Source organism: Panthera leo, chromosome C1 (assembly GCF_018350215.1).
Source record: "Panthera leo isolate Ple1 chromosome C1, P.leo_Ple1_pat1.1, whole genome shotgun sequence".
Lineage (NCBI taxonomy): Eukaryota > Metazoa > Chordata > Mammalia > Carnivora > Felidae > Panthera > Panthera leo.
In genome coordinates this window covers 131,044,107-131,065,555 of record NC_056686.1, presented here as the reverse complement: position 1 = coordinate 131,065,555, position 21,449 = coordinate 131,044,107, and the positions used below count along the sequence as shown (strand labels likewise).

The 21,449-nt window shown below is 34.6% G+C and overlaps 1 protein-coding gene and 1 pseudogene across 1 annotated transcript in view; one reads left to right on the top strand and one right to left on the bottom strand.

Annotated features, from left to right (window-relative positions):
* LRP1B (LDL receptor related protein 1B) overlaps positions 1 to 21,449 on the top strand; it is a 1,882,572-nt gene that overhangs the window by 1,471,707 nt on the left and 389,416 nt on the right. The window lies entirely within an intron of this gene.
* Positions 16,694 to 17,164, bottom strand: LOC122226002 (annotated as a pseudogene).

The window sequence follows — 21,449 nt, the reverse complement described above, 5'->3', positions numbered from 1 at the left end:
GCAAACAACATATCAGATAAAAAGTTAGTATCCAAAATCTGTAAAGAACTTATCAAACTTAACACCCAAAAAACAATTCAGTGAAGAAATGGGCAAAAGACATGAATAGACACTTCTCCAAAGAAGACATCCAGATGGCCAACCGACACATGAAAAAATCCTCAATATCACTCATCATCATGGAAATACAAATCAAAACCACAATGAGATACCACCTTACACCTTTCAGAATGGCTCACATTAACAACTCAGGCAACAACAGACGTTGGCGAGGATGCGGAGAAAGAGAATCTCTTTTGCATTGTTGGTGGGAGTGCAAGCTGGTGCAGCCACTCTGGAAAACAGTATGGAGGTTTCTCAAAAAATTAAAAAGAGAACTACCCTATTACCCAGCAATTGCACTACTAGGTATTTATCCAACGGATACAGGTGTGCTGTTTAGAGGGACATATGCACCCCCATATTTATGACAGCACTATCCACAATAGCCAAAGTATGGAAAGAGACCAAATGTCCATCAATGGATGAATGGATAAAGAAGATGTGATATATATATATATATATATATATATATATATATATATATATATATATATACAATGGTGTATTACTCGGCAATCAAAAGGAATGAAATCTTGCCATTTGCAACCATGTGGATGGAACTAGAGGGTATTATGCTAAGTGAAGTTAGAGAAAGACAAATATCATATGACTTCACTCATATGAGGACTTTAAGAGACAAAACAGATGAACATAAGGGAAGGGAAGCAAAAATAATATAAAAACAGGAAGGGGGACAAAACATAAGAGACTCTTAAATATGGAGAACAAACAGGGTTACTGGAGGGGTTGTGGGAGGGGAATGGGCTAAATGGGTAAGGGGCATGAATGAATCTACTCCTGAAATCATTGTTGCACTATAACTAATTTGGATGTAAATTTAAAAAATAATAAATGACATAAAGCAGATTAACAGGAGAAAAATAATTTAAGTATGTTTGTAGGAGAGCCCTTCAAAGCTGTGACATTCAAGGGCATACTGGGCAATTGAGGCTTTTGTGCCATCCTAAACTAAAGAATGAGATAGGGGCCTGTGATTTCAATGATGAGGAAGATAATTTACAGGATGAAAAAAAAGAGCAGATGTTTCATAACGAGATGTTTGTCCTGCCATATAGATTGGTCTTTCAGATAAAACTTTTCTCTACGAGGTGCCTGAGTGGCTCAGTCAGTTGAGCATCCACCTCTTGATTTCAGCTCAGATCATGATCCTGGGGTTGTGAGATCACTCCCCACATTGGTGGAGCCTGCTTAAGAATATCTCTCTCTCTCTCTCTCTCTCTCTCTCTCTCTCTCTCTCTCAATCTCTCAATCGCTCTCTCTCTCTCTCTCTCTCTCACACACACACACACACACACACACTCCTCTTTCACGTTCTGTCTCTAAAATATAAATAAAATAAAATAAAAAAAATAAAATAAAATGTTAAAAATTATCTCTAATAATAGCTTTCTATTTGGGCCAGGCTCTCATATCTAAATTCTTTTCACATGGTTAAGGGAGAGGTAATTTTTTTCTTAAGTTTGCTGGGTCTTGATTGCCTTTTGCTCAAAATAATCCCCATTGCCAAAGTGACACATTTTGGGGAGGCTTGTTCTGAACCTTTTTCACTACCAACTTGTCCACTCCCCTATGTGATGGAATATCATATATATAAATATATACCAATATCATGGAATAATTTCCTTATGTGAAATTAAAATAAAAAAGTAAAATATTCTATATTCTTATAGTTTTTAAAATGCATAATATTTCTTACCAAAATATGTATATGGTGCTTTCTGTGAAAACACCATATGTCTATATCATGTTAGTATGAATGCCTGTCAGCCCTACTACATTTCACAGGATAAAAACACTTGTCATGTATCAAAGTTCTATAAAAATTTTTAAACTTAAAATATGAGAGGACAGAAAGAAAATATGCCATTTTAATTTAACCATTTTTTGATATAGTACCTAAATTTATTCTATTGTTTCTGAATATACTATTGTCAATTTTGTTTTTAATTCATCCTAATTTAGCTGTCACAAGGACGTTCAGTCTGTAATTTTTTCCCAAAGGTAAATGCTTTGTGATTTTGCTGGTAACCTTTTTTGTTTAAGTTTGATATTTTCCAGATTTATTGAGATATAATTAACATATAATATTGTTTAAGCTGAGGATGTACAACTTGCTTATTTGATACACTTACGTATTGCAAAATAATACCATCATAGCCTCCTCTAACACCTCCATTCCATCACATAATAACCATTTTTTTTCTAATTAGGAGAACATGTAAAATCTAGTCCGTTAACAACTTTCAAGTATCTAATAATAGTATTGTTGACTATAATCACTTATTTACCTTATAAATGGAAGTTTTATAGCTTTTGACCGACATCTCTTCATTTCCTCCATCCCTTCATTTTTTAACTTTCTACATACGAAAACAAAATAAAAGTATCCAAACATTTTTTATACATTTTTTCCCATAATTATTTAAAATTATTGAAAATCCCTATGTGAAACCAGTAAGCTTTTCTTTTTTTTAATGAATCATACAGATAATCCAAGGACATTGCATACAAGCACAAACACACACACACGCACACACACACACACACATACACACACAATACAAGCAGAAAAATGAAAAGTCTGGAGAATAGCAAAAGCTTCTAACAACAGCAAGAATTAGAGGAAAGGGAAGAGAGGCAGAGAGAATTTTCTTGTGTAAGAATATATTTGAATAATGTGATAATAAAAATAAATTTTAAAAGAAAATTTTGCAGTGACCTTGCCAAAAAATATTTATCTTCCTTTAGTATTTTTCTAGCATAATTCATCTTAGCAACAAGAATGTACATTGTGATTTTTCCAATCACTCTGCAAATTGTAAAGGCAGCATCCTGAAATAGTGCCAAAATGAGGTGCAATCACAATTTTGTTAGAATTAGTACATCTCTTTAAAATAAAACCAAAAATGTGAAGTTTCTACATCACAAATTATCATATATTGCCAGAAGATCTGCCAAGGTGTTTTCACATTACAGAATCTTTTGGCAGATTTCCATTTTTAACAGTAGGTCTGGGCTTTTTTGTGACAGTGACAAGAGCAATTCTAAAATCACTAAGGAGTAGGAGAAACAAAAAGCATGCGTAATTCTCTATTTGTGGTCTGACATAGATGACTCACCTTCCTAGAATTATTACAATATGACATTTATTGACCCCCCCCCCCACATGCCAAATGAAATAAAAAACAAGTTAAACCTGTCCTTTTGGGAATTAAACTAGTGAAAAAGGAAATTTATATCTTGCCTATTCTCTTAGTTAAGATATATCAAATTCTTTTTTATTTAAAAATGTTCTTTAAATGTTTACTTAATTTTGAGAGAGAGAGACAGACCGTGAACGGGGGAGGGACAGAGAGAGAGAGAGACAGACAGACAGACAGACAGACACAGAATCCGAAACAGGCTCCAGGCTCTGAGCTGTCAGCATTGAACCCAATGCAGGGCTCTAACCCGCGAACCGTGAGATCATGACCTGAGCCAAAGTTGGACACTTAATCGACTGAACCATCCAGGCACCCCAATCACATGTTTTTTTGTAAGTCAAATACTGAAGGAAAAGAGGTAGATAATATCCCATCTCTGCCCCCTAGGAGCTTCTTTCCCCTTATTTAGGAATGACTGATCTAGAAAGGAATCACAATTTTAAACAAATTCAAGAAAAATGAAACAAGAATTGTTCCATAAGGAAAGAAGGATCGACTTGGTGGGATTGGAGTAGAAACATGATCAGGAATTACCACTTACAAGACTAAAAAATATAGAGTGGAAAAAAAAATAAAACTAAGAAGTCATGAAGGCTTGGAAGACCTTTCTTCCCCATCAAGGTAAGAACAGATATAAAAGCAGGAGTCAGATATGGAGGTTTCTCCCTGTCTTTGTAAACTGATGAAGCTACTTGCATCATAAAGCTTTAAAGCTTTCTTCTTTTAGTCATGATATTTTAGTGTTAATATATTTATCAAAAGCAGAAGAGTATGTACATTTTAGAGGTACAAATTGAAATATTTACTGATGATATGATTATGGATTTGCTCTTGGATTTGCTTCGGGATAATCTAGCGGTATGTTGAGCTTGGGAAAATGGGAAGTTTTATAGATGAAACAAAATTGGCCATATGTGGATACTAGTTCAAATTAATAGATGGTCTTTGTGGGTTCACCAGACAACTCTCTTTACTTTTGTGTTTACTTGAAAATTTCCATAGGAACAATTAAAAATGTGACATATTCATATGATAATATGTATTTGAAGAATGTACAGTCTTTACTATTTTTTGATATTGTTCTTTCCAGCTCTGAGTCTGAATTCCCTAAGTGTGAGAGCTTTATCTTTTAGCATTCATTATAATGAACTTCAGAAGAAAAACAAAAACCTTCATAAATACAAAATTGAATGAAAGTGATTAGATGAAGTATTTGAATAGATAAATTACTAAGGATAACAAGCCTTTTGTGTTTTCCCTACTTAGATAAATTTAGGGTTGTAAGAGGTCCATTACAACTATGTCAAAGACTAAATGATAGAAACCATCCTCCTCCAATGTTAGGAAAGTGATTTATTTTATACACAGTTTATAGAAAGTAAATATAATGCCCGAAATAGGAAGATCCCATCAAAAGATCCAGTAGTTATATGAAGATAAGATGATTGCTGGCAACATTAGTGAAGTAGTTTCATTGTACAAAAGACACAGATTTACTATGGACATTTAAAAAATCTGGCTTGAGGTGTTTTGAGATGTTGTATCCCTGACAATTATAAGAACCTAGAAAATTATTCAATTAAGGTAATTCATTTACTAGGGGCGCCTGGGTGGCTCAGTCGGTTAAGCGGTCGACTTCGGCTCAGGTCATGATCTCTAGGTCTGTGAGTTCGAGCCCCGCGTCGGGCTCTGTGCTGACAGCTCAGAGCCCGGAGCCTGTTTCAGATTCTGTGTCTCCCTCTCTCTGACCCTCCCCTGTTCATGCTCTGTCTCTCTCTGTCTCAAAAATAAATAAACGTTAAAAAAATTTTTTTAAAAGGTAATTCATTTACCAGAAATATAGAAGATACAACAGATGATTATCACCAAGCTTAATAAATATAGAATTTTCAAACCACTATATTTTTAAACCATTTAAAAAATAACCTAACCTTATTTCATTGATGAATTAAGAAATTCTTGGGGTGCCTGGGTGGCACAGTCGTTTAAGCGTCTGACTTTTGGTTTCTGCTCAGGTCATGATATCATGGTTTCATGGGTTCGAGCCCTGCATCAGGCTCACAGTGTGAAGTCTGCTTGGGATACTGTTTCTTCTCTCTCTCTGCGCCTCCCCCACTCATGTTGTCTCTGTGTCTCTCAAAATAAATAAATAAACCTAAAAAAAAGTTCTTAATTGTTTCCTTAAATATAAGATCAATCATTTATTGAGCATCTACATTTTGAGCATAATTCAAGACAGGCTGAAAATATACAGAGATATGAGATACCTTATGTATGTAATCTAATTGTATTTAAGCACCCATAAAAATTTCTTTTGTGTCATCAGGGGACAACTCTGCCCATTTAGGAAGCACTGGGTAGAATTTCTTTAATGATATCATTTAACAGTAACGATTCTACTTATTGATGTGTGGGGAAAAAAACAATGCCCTGGCAGTAGTATTTCACATGACAATCTAGTACAAGTTGTGTGAACAACACAGAGCAGATGTTTCTTTATGATAGTAAAAGACCCTTTGCAATACGTTTCAGATGTCAAACCCATTTTTGCTTAGCGTTCCTTCTTGTCTCTTATGAGTAAGCATAATTTCTCTTAAACATATGGCCCAAAATGAAGCAAGTCTGGGAAATCCCATTTATAACGTCAGTCTATGTTATTGGGGGGAAAAATCTTCTGAATTAGTAATAAAAACCATCTGTTATCACTTAGAGGAAAATTCTTCACACTGATGAAGTGAGACTAATATTCAGCATTTTAAAGAAGTATACAGAAAAATATAATGGAACAGTTTCTTTTTTAACAAGATGTCGAATTCATTTATTAAAATTGTCTAATCTTCAAGGTTTAAGTGTTAGCAGTCTTTAAATATCTGATAAAGAGCAAGGCCTACATTCCTTTACATACATATTAATTATCATAAAATATATTAAATATCAAGATATTTATTTTCAAAAATTATTTATCTTCTTTAATGTTATAATTTGTTTAAAATAATATATTTTTAATCACAGTTGTTGCTTTTGCTTGTTTTTTTTCCTCAATCTTTTTAATCTGCTTATAATGGTAATATAGGTTCATTGAAGAAAAGTTTCATAATGCAAATAAGTATAGTGAAGAAAATTAAAACCACTCATAATCTAATCACGTAGATATACCTACCTGTAACATTTTGGTTTATTTCTTTTAAGCATTATTTTGAAATTTCACTTTTATTTTTATCAATGTTTTTTGTGTTAATAGTTTTAAAATCAAATATTTCTATAAATTCTATAAAATAGCAATCAACTGTTCATTGTTTCACAGTCTCATTACCATTTCCCAAACACAGTTAATTGAAACTCCTTTAGCTATTTCTTGTTACTTTTCTTGGTCCTCCCCATATGTATACATATATACACACTATATTCATATATGTACATGCATATGTATGTATATATGTGTGTATATAAAAAACATGTAATACTTCTCTTATAATTCAATTTCATATATTATTTCTCACTTCCATACATGAACAAAAAGAACAAGGATTTCATACATAGTCTGTAGACTTCCCAGCCTAATACATATTTCCTATCCCACCCTTCCATTATGGATATATTACAATTGTATTTAATTTCATCATTACTCTTTATATTATAATTATTACCATATAAATTTAATGATGGTTAAACCCAGTAATATATTATGGTTATCTTTTCTTATAGAACTTCCTAGTCTCCATGGATTTAGTAATTTTCACTTTTTTCTCTCCTTTGCTTATGGTATCCATCATTATTGCACTATATTATTCTCTTAACAGATATGTTTATGTCCTCTCTCTAGCTTCCCCCAAAATATTCAAGGAAGTAAACTTTTGCAACTTCACATTTCTGCATACTGCCTTTCTATCTTTGCTTTATTATGTTATAGTCTAGGAGATATCCTCAAATTTATCTTCCAACTTTTTTATTGATTTGTAAGTTTTTTGTTACCATATTAAAAATTTTCTAAGCTATTATGGGATATTCCTTAGTATTTTGTTTTATAATTATATATTCTTTTCTTGTATGCTCTGTTTTCTCCATCTTCCTTTTTAATGTATTATTCTTTTTGTCTGGGCCTTTTATGTTGGAACTCTTCTTCAAATACATGGTGTTACTTACCTGTCCATTGATGGTCATAGTGGGATAGCTCTGCTCTGGATGCTGGCTTTTCCTTAATTCCCCTATTCTTTTGGGGTATACACCCTTAACTTTGGTGTTTAAAAATTCGGGTTTTCTGTGGGTCAGCTTCTCCACAGTATACCCCTCATTTTCTGTCACCATATGTAAAGGCTTCTTCTTCTTGTTTTTGTCCCTGCCATTTAAATCCAAACAATATTTTACAGCATCAGAATGCAAACAAATTGTTTTCTTAGACATTCAACAATGTGTGTGGATTGCTGAGAACTTCACCAGAAAGCAGCAAGTGAGAAGTACAGGTTGCTCAAATGGCTGCATGTCATATTGCTCCACATTACATATAAAAATATACTATAACATACATGAAAGCCTATTTTGTGCCATATGTTCATTTATTTGTTCATTCACTCATTTGTTGGGACCCCACTGTCTATGTGCCCTAGACAGTGAATACGAAAGGAGACCCATGTACATGCACTCCAGCTACCCACGTCTAGGACCACCCCTACCTACTCTGGACATGCTCCTTCTTCTGGCTCACTTCCTGGTCAGTAGACCTATTCTTGAGCATCTTTTCTTTGTGCCGTAATCTGGGGTTCCACCATCTGCTCCTTGGATCAAATGTTTGGCTCTTGTGCTCAGATCCTGTTGGGATATATCTTTATCTGCAGAGCAGGCTGAAAAGTTCCCTCTCCTACCATGAAAAGATGATTGGCAGCGTGAAGTATATGTGCAGAAGTTTAGAGAAGGACAAGCCCCATAGGTTGGCTGCATAACAAAGGCTTCCAAGTGAGGCACAATTTGATGGTGACATTTGCCAGTTCTCAAACAAGTCCTTCCTCCTCTCATCCTCAGGTATTTTTTTCTTTTTTTCCATATAATTTATTGTCAAATTGGCTAACATACAGTGTATACAGTGTGATCTTGGTTTTAGGGGTAGATTCCTGTGATTCATTGTTTACATACAACACCCAGTGCTCATCCCAATAAGTGCACTACTCAATGCCCATTACCCATCCCCTACCCCCATCAACCCTCAGTTTGTTCTCTGTGTTTAAGAGTCTCTTATGGTTTGCCTCCCTCCATCTCTGTAACTATTTTTTCCCCTTCTCATTCCCCATGGTCTTCTGTTTCTCAAGTTCCACATATGAGTGAAAACATCTGATATGTGTCTTTCTCTGACTGCCTTATTTTATCTCAGACTTTCAACTGATGCACCTGGGTGGTTCAGTTGGTTAAGTGTCCGACTCCTGATTTCAGCTCAGGTCATGATCTCATGGTCTTGAGATCAAGCCCGCATCAGGCTCCACACTGAGCTTGAGACCTGCTTGGGATTCTCTCTTTCCTTTTTTCTTGGCTCCTCCCCAGCTTGAGCACGTTTGCACTCTCTCTCAAAATAATTAAATAAACATTTTTTAAAAAATCAGACTTTCAGCCAACCTTCTGTTTTTCAGACCCATCCAACCCTGTCATCAGTCATACCTGCCACCTCTAATTCCTGGGCTCTTCCAGAATTATGCAGTGGCAAAAAATTATAGATACTTAGCATTCATCTTCTCAAGTCTGAAGAGTTATTTATTACTAGAATGTCAGAATTCCAACTTCAAATGTTGTTGACATCTCTGCTATAATTCCATTTTTAAAATGTGTGTGTTTTTACATCTTGACTTTCATTAATGTAGAGTTTTGGAAGGGTGTGATGATAAATATTGTAGTCATATTTAACTGGAAAACTTTTCAGATTTTTGTTTCTGCTTATTCATTTACAACTAACATACTACTAGCTCTATATTTCCAAGTTTATACTAACATGATACATGCACATATTTAGCCATTTATGCTTATGCATAAAGTATCAATTCTATATAAAAACTCATTTTTATTTTGTTAAACATTGACTTTCATATTTATTGTGAAAATTGCTAACTAGTTCATGCTTCTATTTACAGTTACTTCAGAATTAACCAAATATTGAATGCTGACATTGCAGCACAAATTTCCAGATATTAATACAGTGCTTAATTTTAGTAGTGTAATGGCAGAATTGTCATTTATTATCGATTATATGTAACTATAATAGCAAATCATTAAAATTCAAAACTATAGCAGAGGGTTCCATTAATAAAAATAGTAGTGTATCCATGATTTATAATGGAAGTTAATGCCACACAACGCATTTCTCTATAAGTAAAATTTTAGAATCAATTATCTTAATGTTTATTTTTGAAAGAAAGAGAGAGAAAGAGAGAGAGAGAGAGAGAGAGAGAGAGACAAAGGGAAAGGGAGACAGAATTTGAAGCAGGCTCCAGGCTCTGTGCTGTCAGCACAGAGCCCACTATGGGCCTGGAACCTACGGACTATGAGATCATGACCTGAGCCAAAGTCGGTCACTCAACTGACTGAACCAGCTAGACACCCCTAGAATCAATTATTTTAAATGGCACTTACACATCTTCACATACATAAATTTACTCATCAGTAGTTCAGTGTTGAAAGTGGTATTTATGTTCTTTATGTCAATTGTAATTTCAATTTTATTTTGCCTTATTGGATTTCCTATAATCTCTCCTTTTCCCAAATATTTTCCTTTATATCTCAGTCCCTTGATTTTTATTAGCTTCCTCCTCCTTCTTCTTCTTCTTCTTCTTCTTCTTCTTCTTCTTCTTCTTCTTCTTGCCTTTCTGCTCCTCCTTCATAATGCCTTTTAAATTTAATTCATTTGTACCTTCTATAAACTTTAGATATCAGGTAATTTTCTAATATGTTCTTCTGTTAGTACCTATACTCAGAAGCATATTATTTCCTAAGCCTTCAGATGAAATTCATTTTCCCTTTTTCTGAAGGTATTATAATTAATATAATGTTTTCTATTTCTATTTTCAATTGTTTTTCTGTGTGTGTGTGTGTGTGTGTGTGTGTGTGTGTGTATGTAGTTTTTTGTTGTTGGGTTTTTTTTTCTACACCAAATGTGGGGCTTGACCCTGAAATCAAGAGTCTACTTGACTGACTCTACTTGAGCTCTACTGACTGAGCCAGCCAGGAATCCCTTTCAATTGTTTTTCTCCTTTAGAAGGCAAACTTACTGTTAGATAATAATCAGCTTGTGTGTTTTACCTTTGATTCTACTCAGATGACCTTCTTAAACCTTCAACTCAAAGGCAGAATGATACATGTCTCCTAACCTGATTTTCATTGTCTACCAGTGTTCCATCTACATGTTCTAGATAATGTGGTATTTTCTTCTGATCAAAATACCTGCATCTATGACATCTTAGCTTTGTGGGATATATCAAATACTACAGTCCTCTTCTTTCATCCTTCCCTCCACCACATTTGCCATTTGGGGAACTGCATCGCCACAGGTAAAATGACTTCTGCCAGCTTTCATTTCCTAGCTGTACTGCCATATTGTTCAGTTGCTTCCTGGAATAGTTGAAGAAAAATAAATATTAAAGACCATAGTTAGGGAAAGCGAATTAAGATACTCTTAAAGAAGTAACATTTATACAGTAATATATGATCACTTGGTTTGCTTTCGTATGGACCTACTGTTTCTGAACTATGGAATAGATAATGAGGTTGTAAAAACAATACACATTAACTTCTACTTTGATATATTTATTTTCCCTGCCTAAACATTCCTGTTACTACATATGTTTCTTAGTTCGAACCCGTTGGCCTTGTAATTACAGGATTTCTCTCCTTAATGTTGGGAGCAAGGTTTCCAACATTACTAGAATTTAGTGGTGGTGCAAATTTTTAACTTGTATTTCTTCCGAGTTTTTTCCAAGCCATTTCAGTGGGAGATGCTGAATCAGAGATTTACCTCAGGTACCATTTAAATCAAGTTCCCCAATCTTCTATGTACCTTCAGTCAAATGGTACAGTCCCTTTCCATGATATCCGTAGTCCTGGTTAGACCTATGGAACATATTCTTTTAATGAAATGCTCTAGTTTTATTGCCTCTAAATTTTAATGCTATGAGGCTGGTCTTTAAAATTATTTACCTAAACTCTTTCTCTCTTAGTGTCAGATGAATTGCCTTTACCTCTTCTTCTGAAGTTTCTGATAAATCTCTGCCTTTTATATTAGAAAACATAGAAAATGCATAGTATCCAGAAATTTAAAAAAAAAAAAAGGATTTCGTTTGCCAATAGAATAGCATGTTGAGAATTAATATCTGCCCCAAGGAAAATGGCTTCTCCTATAAAGTTATTTTTTTTAATATAATATATCTCTCTTTATGAGAACAGAACAAGAATCTAAAAGTACATGTTTCTCAAAAGAGAGTAACATTAAAGGAGTAGTTTATTTACAAATGCAAAACAAAAATGGGCTTCACTTACAAAAACTTCATGAAAATCTATGGAATATGTTGAATGATCTGTCCTGATGTTTGTTTATTTTTCTACCAAAATATTGTATAAACACGTTAACACAAATATACTTCTACTTTTGCTGCCAAGGTCTTACCCATCCAGATGATAGTCCATTGGCTTAAAGGAATAAAAGAAATGTAATGCTGAATGTCACCTAAGCACATATAGCTTTTGTAACTTTCTTTCTTGATGAGCCCTAAATCTTATGGTTTAGTAGACCCAGAGGATCTGGAGAAGAGGATCCAATATGATTCTGATACTAGTATAGCAAGCATTCAACCTACTGTTTTTTTTAAATAATTTTTTTAACATTTATTGATTTTTGAGAGACATGGAGAGAAAGAGCATGAACAGGAGAGGAGCAGAGAGAGGGAGACACAGAATCCAAAGAAGGCTGCAGGCTCTGAGCTGTCAGCATAGAGCCCTACGTGGGGCTCAAACCCACGAACAACAAAATCATGACCTGAGCCAAAGTCGGATGCTTAACTGACTGAGCCATCCAGGCACCCCTAAAACTATTTGGTTTTAAGCCAAATATTATGACATTAATATGTATCATACCACAAAAAAAATCAAAGAAGCAAATTTCTCTTGCAGTGGACTCTTATTCTTCAACAAAGATCAAATTCCTGAGCTCCTGAAAGAAAGAAATTACATTGTCTGAATCTCACCACCTTAGAATTTGCCCCAGCTGTTCCATTAGTAGCATGAAGACTGGAGAGAATGTGAGGTTCAAGAAACTTCAATATTTCTTTCCTTGAAAGTGGTATTGGTGGGATATAATTGATGCTACCCACATAAAAGATATTAGCGCTAAGGGTAAAGAATGGGGCGAAGGATGCATTTCAGAGATTTGGAGAATAAAATTGACAGGAGTTGATAATCATTTGAATGTGGCAAGTGAAGAGAGGGAGGAGATGTTTGTATGTAACTCTGGTTTCCACCTTGAATTAGTGGGGAAGTCACAATTGATATAGGGAATACCAGATGAAGAACAAGCTTTGAGAACATTATCTTGACTTCAGTGTTGGATTTGTTCAATTTAATGGGCCTAGAATTATCTATGCTGAAAATATTTAAGTGACAGTTCAAAGTTTGGCCAGCATTTAGAAAGTGTGTTGAAGGTCACAGTTCTAGAGATATTTTCTGATCAGTTCTACCTCTAAAATATATCTTGGGTCAGTCCATTTTTCCCCATCCCCATTGCCAGTGTCCTTGTCTTGCTCACCATCGCAATTGCCATTCTGGTTACAACTGTAGACAGTCTCCAACTTCTGTCCATAACTCTGTAAATTGTGTTCCATAGAACCTCCAGAGTAATATGCTTTAAGAATAGGATTGTTTCACTTCTCTGCTTAAAAGCACTAGATTGCATTAAATCAAAATTCACACTTTTTGCTATATCTTTAAAGACCTTGCAAAATCTGTTCCATGGGATTTAAGATCGTTCCTGTGTGATTCTTGAGACTTAAGTCTAACTGGTCTTTTAGTTCTTCAAGTTTTCTACCTTAGATTTGTCATGTACGATTTCCTCTGCCTGGGAGGATCTTTTCCTACCCCACCCTGTTTTCCCTTGTCAATATTTTTCTTATCCTTCATTTCTCTGTTTAAACATTACTTCTAGAGAATGGTCTGAACAACCCAGTTCCTCACATTCTTCACCAATATGCCACAACTCAGCACCATAACTGTTTTCTTGACACTTGGCACAATGTGTAATTTTTTTAAAATTTATTTTCTGATTTGGATATAACTTGTCCACTAGACTATGTGGTTGATGAGAGCAGGGACCACAGCTGATTTGTGCCCAGCAGACATATAGACTGAATTCCCATACTCCCCTGTTGCCCAAGTCTGTTCTGTTTTGTGCCTGCTGACCTGACATGATTGTTAACAACACCTTCTGACACTCTCATAAGTGTCTTAGTTTGGATGATAAATTACGTGCCAGCTCATCAGGTATACTAGACAATAAATATTTGCTGCATAAATGAACAAATGGGAGGCTCTAATATATATGTTAAAAAATGTATGGAAAAAAGAGGAGAATTTGAAGTGCAGCCCTATGGCTCACTGACAGTATAAGATATAAAGAGTATGAAAAGTTCTAGTGGAAACTGAATGTTTGTGTGTATATGTGAGTGTTTTTGCGTGCGTGTAGTGTGTGTATTAGCTCTTTATGAATTCATGAAACCTGTAGATGGAATCGTCCATAGAGATACCTAAAATTACAGTCTCTCAAAATGTTTTTTAAAATTTGTTTAGTTTACCATTGGCAACTAAACATTATATCTTAATTTTTTTTTTTTTTACTGGTATAAAGATTTCTTTGTGTCTAACTTTTCTTCTCTTGAAACTAAGGTCTATTACTGCTGTTCTGATAGTTGGTAGATAGTAGTTGGAAATGGAAAGGAACCATATCCCTATAATCTTCTATTTTACTGAAATCTGTAATCAAAATAGTATTTATCTTAATTAATGGGCCCATTCTTTTCATTTTTAAATCATTAGAAAATTAATAGAAAAATAATAACTGAAATTTAATAAATGTCATTTAAGCTTTTTCTTCATAATTATTTCTTTAAATACTGATTTTTAAGGATCTAAAACTTCAGTCAGAATATTTAGATATTTAATATATAAGAGATAACATCTGGAATTTATTTTAAATATTTTTCTTTTAAATATATATCTTTTGCTATATTTTGACATTGAGAACTGCTATTACTTTATATTATTTTGAAATTATTCAGTTATTCACTCAGAAAGATATTGTGTCCATTGGTCATATAAACTTATATGAATATAGTTTTGAAAAATATATTTCTCTAAAATATTTAGCATATTTAGACATTTAGATTTTAGAACCTTTTTAAAGAAAGCACTTACAGGCAGAATTTTAAAAATAACTTTGCAGGCTGTTAATGAATGTAACATGTTTTGATTTATAATCTCAGAATTTTCACTTCTTTTAAATGCAAAGAAAAATTAGAAAATTATTTCAGTTAATTATAACACATTTTTCCATTAGTATTCAAAGTATCAGGTTTCATTTATCCAGAGCAGAAAACTGACTGAATACCTCTATTTATCTAGAAGATATCAAGAAATACCAAGAAAGTAGTGATTCAATGTGTATGTATTTGTGTATATTTGTATATTGACAGATACATATGTATGTGTAGGTATGTCTGTATACCTCAAACACACACACACACACACATACACATATGCATACATCTTTCACATCCATCCATGCATCATGCACATGTCTTTCGCACACATTTATACATACACATATTGTGTGTGTGTGTGTGCATGTGTGTGTTTGCTCATGCACATTTACATATATGTGTGTATATATATCCAGGAATAGTGTTGAAAATTTTAATTTTATTTCAAACAAAAACAACATAGAAAATTAAGCAAAGTAAATTATAAAATACAAATAGTTACTTTGTGTTTCACATTAAAAATAATGAAGTTTATGTTTTGTTAATATTAAAAAATACTATCTCTGTATGTGAATAGTATTTATTGATGAATAGGGCCTGGAAGAGAGGAGATAGATGGGTATAAAAAAGTACATGGGCTTTGGCAACAACAGATCTGACTCTGAATCTAGGTTTTGCCACTTGTGTACTCTCAAAAAAGTTATTTGCCTCTCTGCCCTCAGTTTCTCCATCTGCTAAACTAAAATTATGTATTTACGTGATGTACCAACAGAAACACATTGTTAAACAATGAAAAATGTGATTTCCATACTCAGCTTTTAAGCATGTGGGTGTCAGATTCATCCATCATGTTCTTAAAGGATGTTCACAGACCCAAGTGCTTTCAGAGTAGGAATGATTATTGGCATGGTCTCAAAATCTTGTCCTGTGGGAACTCTCAAGATTTATCCTGGGAAATGAAACAATGCATAACTCCATTTTACAACCGTGAGATCATGACCTGAGCTGAAATCAAGAGTTTAATGTTTAGCTGACTGAGCCACCCAGGTGCCCTTCACATCTTCTTTATCCATTCATCTGTTGATGGACACTTGGTCTGTTTCCAAATCTTGACTATTGTAAATAATGCTGCAATAAACTGAGGAATGCTATTAAAAAGAGAGAGAGAGAGAAAAAAAATAACACATGAAAGCTAGCTTTAAATATAAAGAGCTGACAGTTTCTCTGTTAGTCTGTTTGGTAGGTGGAATTATGAATCTTGAACACCATATAAAGTAAGTAGGTATGATTATATTGCAAGTATCACCCAGGTAGAGAAGAGATGTGACCATGCTTCCATTCCTTCCTGGAGATTTCTGTTAGGGGATTCTTGATAGCTATGGGCTTGAAGGAAAGATCAAGTTCAGTTCTGTGGGAATTTTTGGAACAAACAACTATGACTTCTGGATTTGGAGTGAATTTTTGTGCTGGGGGCGGGGTCATGAATTAATGTTAAACAGTTTTTAAACATTCACCAAAAATGCATTTCCTGGATTGAATCTGATATGAGAAGAATGAATTTATGCCTCCATCACAGATTTTTCAATTATTTATTTTTGCATCTCCAAGAGACAGATATAATTTCCAATTTTGCAGGTTAGTAACTAAGTTCTTTCGTTGTTATTTTGTTTTCATTTTCATAAGTTTATTTCATAAATTTAAATCTGCAATCCAGCTGGACTTGGAGAGGAGTAAGGAAAATATGGAACCCATAGAACTGCATCAAGAACACAAAGATTATAGGATATTTCAAGTAGATGGGGGTGAAGATGTGCTCTCCTGAGCTACAGAAGGAAAGGTCTGGTAGGTAAGATAAAACACAAGTCAAATTTATTAGATTTGTCCACAGTCAGCAATGGTGATCTTCTTCGTGGTCTTGACATTCCTGGACCCAAAGCATTCCATGGCTTCCACAATATTCATGCCTCTTTCACCTTACCAAAGACCACATGTTTTTCATCCAATCACTTAATCTTGGCAGTGCAGATGAAAAACTGGGAACCATTTGTTTTGGGTCCAAAATTTGCTATGGACAAGATGCCAGGATCCATCTGTTTCAAGATGAAATTCTTACCAAATTTCTCCTCATAGATGGACTTGCCACCAGTGCCATTATGGCATGTGAAGTCACTCTGGCACATAATTGCAGAATAATCCTGTAAAAGCAGGGATCTTTATAACCAAATCCTTTCTCCCTACTGCTCAGAGCACAAAAGTTCTTGCTATCTTTGGAACTTTGTCAGCAAACAGCTGGAAAGAGACATGGCCCAAGGGCTCGCTGTCCACAGAGATACTGAAAAACATGGTGGAGGTGACTATGGTGGGGTGGTGGGTGTAGCACCCAAGCGGCAGTGTCTGCAAGGCCTATACTAAGTTCTGTATCAAGTCATATATCTCAAGATTACAACTAGAACTTGAAAGCAAATTGTCTCCATGTCTCTAAGCTTATGCACAATTATTAAATCCAAGTATGGATTTATAGGGAGCCAGTGTATGTGAGTGTATGCTTTTCTCCAGAAGTAATATTCAGTCCTGCTGAATCCAATAATCTGGTCCTATGATTAGACATAGGCAAATGAAATAGAAAGTAGAGAGAAAGATTTCTAGGTTGCTAACAAAAGCATTCTGGAAATAATTTGCTTTGGTTTCTATTTGGTTAGAAATGAAATCAGAATTGAATTGACTTAAAGAGAAAATAGTAAGCAGATCAATAGAGAGATCACAATGATACCAAATAATGTTTTTGTTAGAAATAAATGTGCAGCAAAAGTGGAAATCCAGGAGGTAATTATGAGGAAGATTTTATGTTTAACACCTTAGATAGGAAGCAGTTCTTAAATATTTCAGTGGTTTTTTAAAACCAACGAAGTTTATAATTAGATTAGAAAACAAAGGACAAACAATGAATACTTATCTTGAGTGGCTGCTTTAGAATCTCTATAAACATTCAAACACCTAATTCATTGTGGCAAAGGACATGGGGTCATATACTAGATCAGAGCAGTTTGTACAGTGCAGCCCTGTGTTTGATCAAAATGAAATGACTAATGCTCTTATGTGGCCTTTTGAAAATAAAAAGTTAGCACAAAGCCATAATAATGGCTTTTATTTTAATAATTTTATAGTAATGATTTAATCTGCCTAATATGGGAAGATATGAGTAAAAATGACAGGACTCTTACACCTTCATATACGATCAATATCCTCTCACGGGAATGTGGGTTATTGGCCGCTTATGTAACTGAGGGTGTACATTAGTGCCCTGGCACTCAGTTTTGTGACCAGTTATATCATTTTAAGCTCAGATGCTTTTGAAATAAGTAATAGCAGAAGAGCAAACAGCTGGGGTATCAGCATGCAGAGAGAAAAGGAGCAAAGCTGCAAAATGAATTTACAAATGTTACCGGAGGAACTGAAAATTCTGAGAAGTCCGAGATCCAATGTACTTTAGTAAATACCAGCTATATGAAAAATGTCTACAAAGTACACAACATTATTTTGGACTTACATCTACCACCTCCCACCTCTTAACCTTTCTCCCTTTCTCTTGACATACTAGATAAAACTGTTGACTAATATGATTCACAATCTCTCTGAGGTCATGGAACCTCAGAACACAAAATGGAACACACAATGTATTATGTCCTAATGTGCACAGTATCTGTGAACATTGTACATTGAAACTATGATCATGTATATTCATTAATAAGTAGGTAGCAAAATTGTGTGATTTTGATAAATTTCTCTGTGAGAAGATGAGACACCGGGATTACTGTATTTTTTGCAAAAGAGAAGCACATTGTTTTCTTTTTCACTTTAACCAAGCAGGAGGGTTTCTAAGGCCTCACTAGGTTACCTTTGTTCACATTAGCTTGCCATTGTGTTTTTTAAATTCACATTTTAATAGCAGTCATATAAATAATGCAGTAACTGCCAGCAATCAGATTACATTCTTATTCTGTCATTTAAGCAACATGCATTATAATAATAAAATGACTTTTATACAACATGTTTATTCTGTTCTTCAAAGCAGGATTTCTTCCACATCTTTCTTAGTGCCTTATGAAGAAGAGGTGGTCAGTATATCTTTTTTTAATCGATGGGAGAATATGAACAATGAAGTAAAGCCAGAGAGCAACTTTTGTGATTTGACCACCTTAATGGCACAAGATTTTAAGAAAAAATGTTCAGAGAGGAAAAGGTTTGTAATATTATCTAATATAATGCCAGCATGGAGAAAAGGTAGGACATCCCGAATGTATATATTTTTCCTTTCTGCTAAATTAAGATAGATAACACTATGTATGTACATATTTAGTCAACATAAAACACAAGCACTCATAGCCACATTTTTATAAGATGGAATATAAAATAAAAAACTTACTTCATACATATGTATACATACATATACACACACAAATATATATATACATACACACACACACATATCTATATGACACATAAAGAGGATATACCCTAAATATTCAGGAAATACTTTTAATTCCTTTTCCATGTGAGATATACTGGTGGTGGATTTTCTTGCTCTCTGATATTACCAGGTACTGAAGATTCAGGTTTCTCTTCCACATTACCACAATCCACAGGATCATCCAGGACCCTGTCTTTCTTTACTTTAGGGCCTGGAAGTATCATGGGACATTGAAGTTAGATGCCCATGTGGGCAGTTCAGATAAGATTCACCAAAATCTCAGAGCACACATTCCACTTCTCTGGATGATGCATGGTTGCCAGTCAGTAGGATCAGCTGAACAGATGAAGTAGTGATTCAGTACAGGCAACATTGGATGGCAAGGGAAGGTCTATAGGTGTTAGCCCTGCTTTCAAAAGGCTTTTTGATACCGAGAAGAAATGGCAAAGGAAGTGGGTGGAGGAGATTCTCAGTGTGGACTCTCTGGTCCAACTAGATAGACAGACCTTATCTCCAGCTCCAGAAACCTCTGAGAAGGTGTAGGTCACTCACCTCCTTTGCAAGAATCAATAACACTTATTAGATCATCTAGGGAGTTTAGCTAATTTATTTATTTTCAGTCATCTTTCAAATCTCATGTTCTGACATCAAGTTAATTTGCTACATTGTTCTTGATTCTTGATTTTTTTTTCAAGAAAATGTAGTTTATCCAATTTCTTAGTTTTGGCTTTTAGAAATATTTCAAATGTAAACTTCAAAGTTTATTTTTAAAAGTAAAAACTAAGCATTAAAATAGTATTTACTCATGAATTTTTTCAAGTTTTTATTTAAATTCTTTTCTTGAATCTTTTTAATGTTTATTTATTTTTGAGACAGAGAGAGAGCATGCACAAGGGAGGGGCAGAGAGAGGGAGACACAGAATCCAAAGCAGGCTTGAGGATCCGATCGGTCAGCACAGAGCCCAACTCGGGGCTCGAAGTCACGGACCTTGAGATCATGACCTGAGCCAAAGTCAGATGCCTAATGGACTGAGCCACCCGGGCGCCCCTTTGTTTAAATTCTAGTTAACATCCAGTTCAGTATCAGTTTCAGGTGTAGAATTTAGTGACTTATCACTTACATACAATGCTCATCAAAACAAGTGACCTCATTAACTCATCACTTATTTAACCCATCCTTGCCTACCTCCCCTCTAGTAACCCTGTTTGTTCTCTGTAGTTAAAAGTCGGTCTCCTGGTTTGCCTCTCTTTCTTTCTTTTTTTGCCCATATGTTCATCTGTTTTGTTTCTTAAATTCCACATGAGTGAAATCATATGGTATTTATCTTTTCTGAGTTATTTCGCTTAGCGTAATACTCTTTGGCTCCATCCATGTTGCCATATGTATGCCTTTGACAGAGAGAAAGTCAGTTACAAGGAAGTAAAGACATAATAATATTTTATGTGTAACCTCACATAGGCACCATGCTTGTGCTGGAAATTCAATGCAGAATAGGACACTGAAGTTCCCCGCCCTCAAGAGCTTCTAGTCTAGTAAAACAGAGGACATGGGCTAAGACTTTAAGAGTATTATTTATTGGGTGGGGGGCGCCAGGGTGGCTCAGTCAATTAAGCATCTGACTTCTGTCCAGATCATCATCTCGTGGTTTGTGAATTCAAGCCCCAAGCGGGGCTCTGTGCTGACAACTCAGCCTGGAGCCTGTTTCTGACTCTCTGTCTCCCTGTCTCTCTGCCCCTACCTGCTCATTCTCTGTCTCTCTCAAAAATAAAAATAAACATTAAAAAAATAATTTTTTGTGATCCCTAAAATATTTTGAGAGAGAGAATAAAATCACCATAATGTCACTAGGTCCAGCTGTGATATTTACCATAGAAGTTAATAGAGTTTAATGGCTACCTAGAAAACTAGAAAGTTTTATTCTGATTAGCTCATCCTTTGACATCCAGATGTTAAAAGAGTTTTATTCTCTTTTAAAGGGAATCATAAAGACACCTAAAAGGAAAACATTTTTTATTCAAAAAAAATCTGTCTTTAGATTTCTGCCACATTAAGAACTTTTTTTTTAATTGCCATTGGTTATTAAGAATAAAGCCTTGATGAACTTATGAAATCTTGGGAAGGCTAATTTGCCTCTCTACTATCAGTCATTGTTCCAAGAT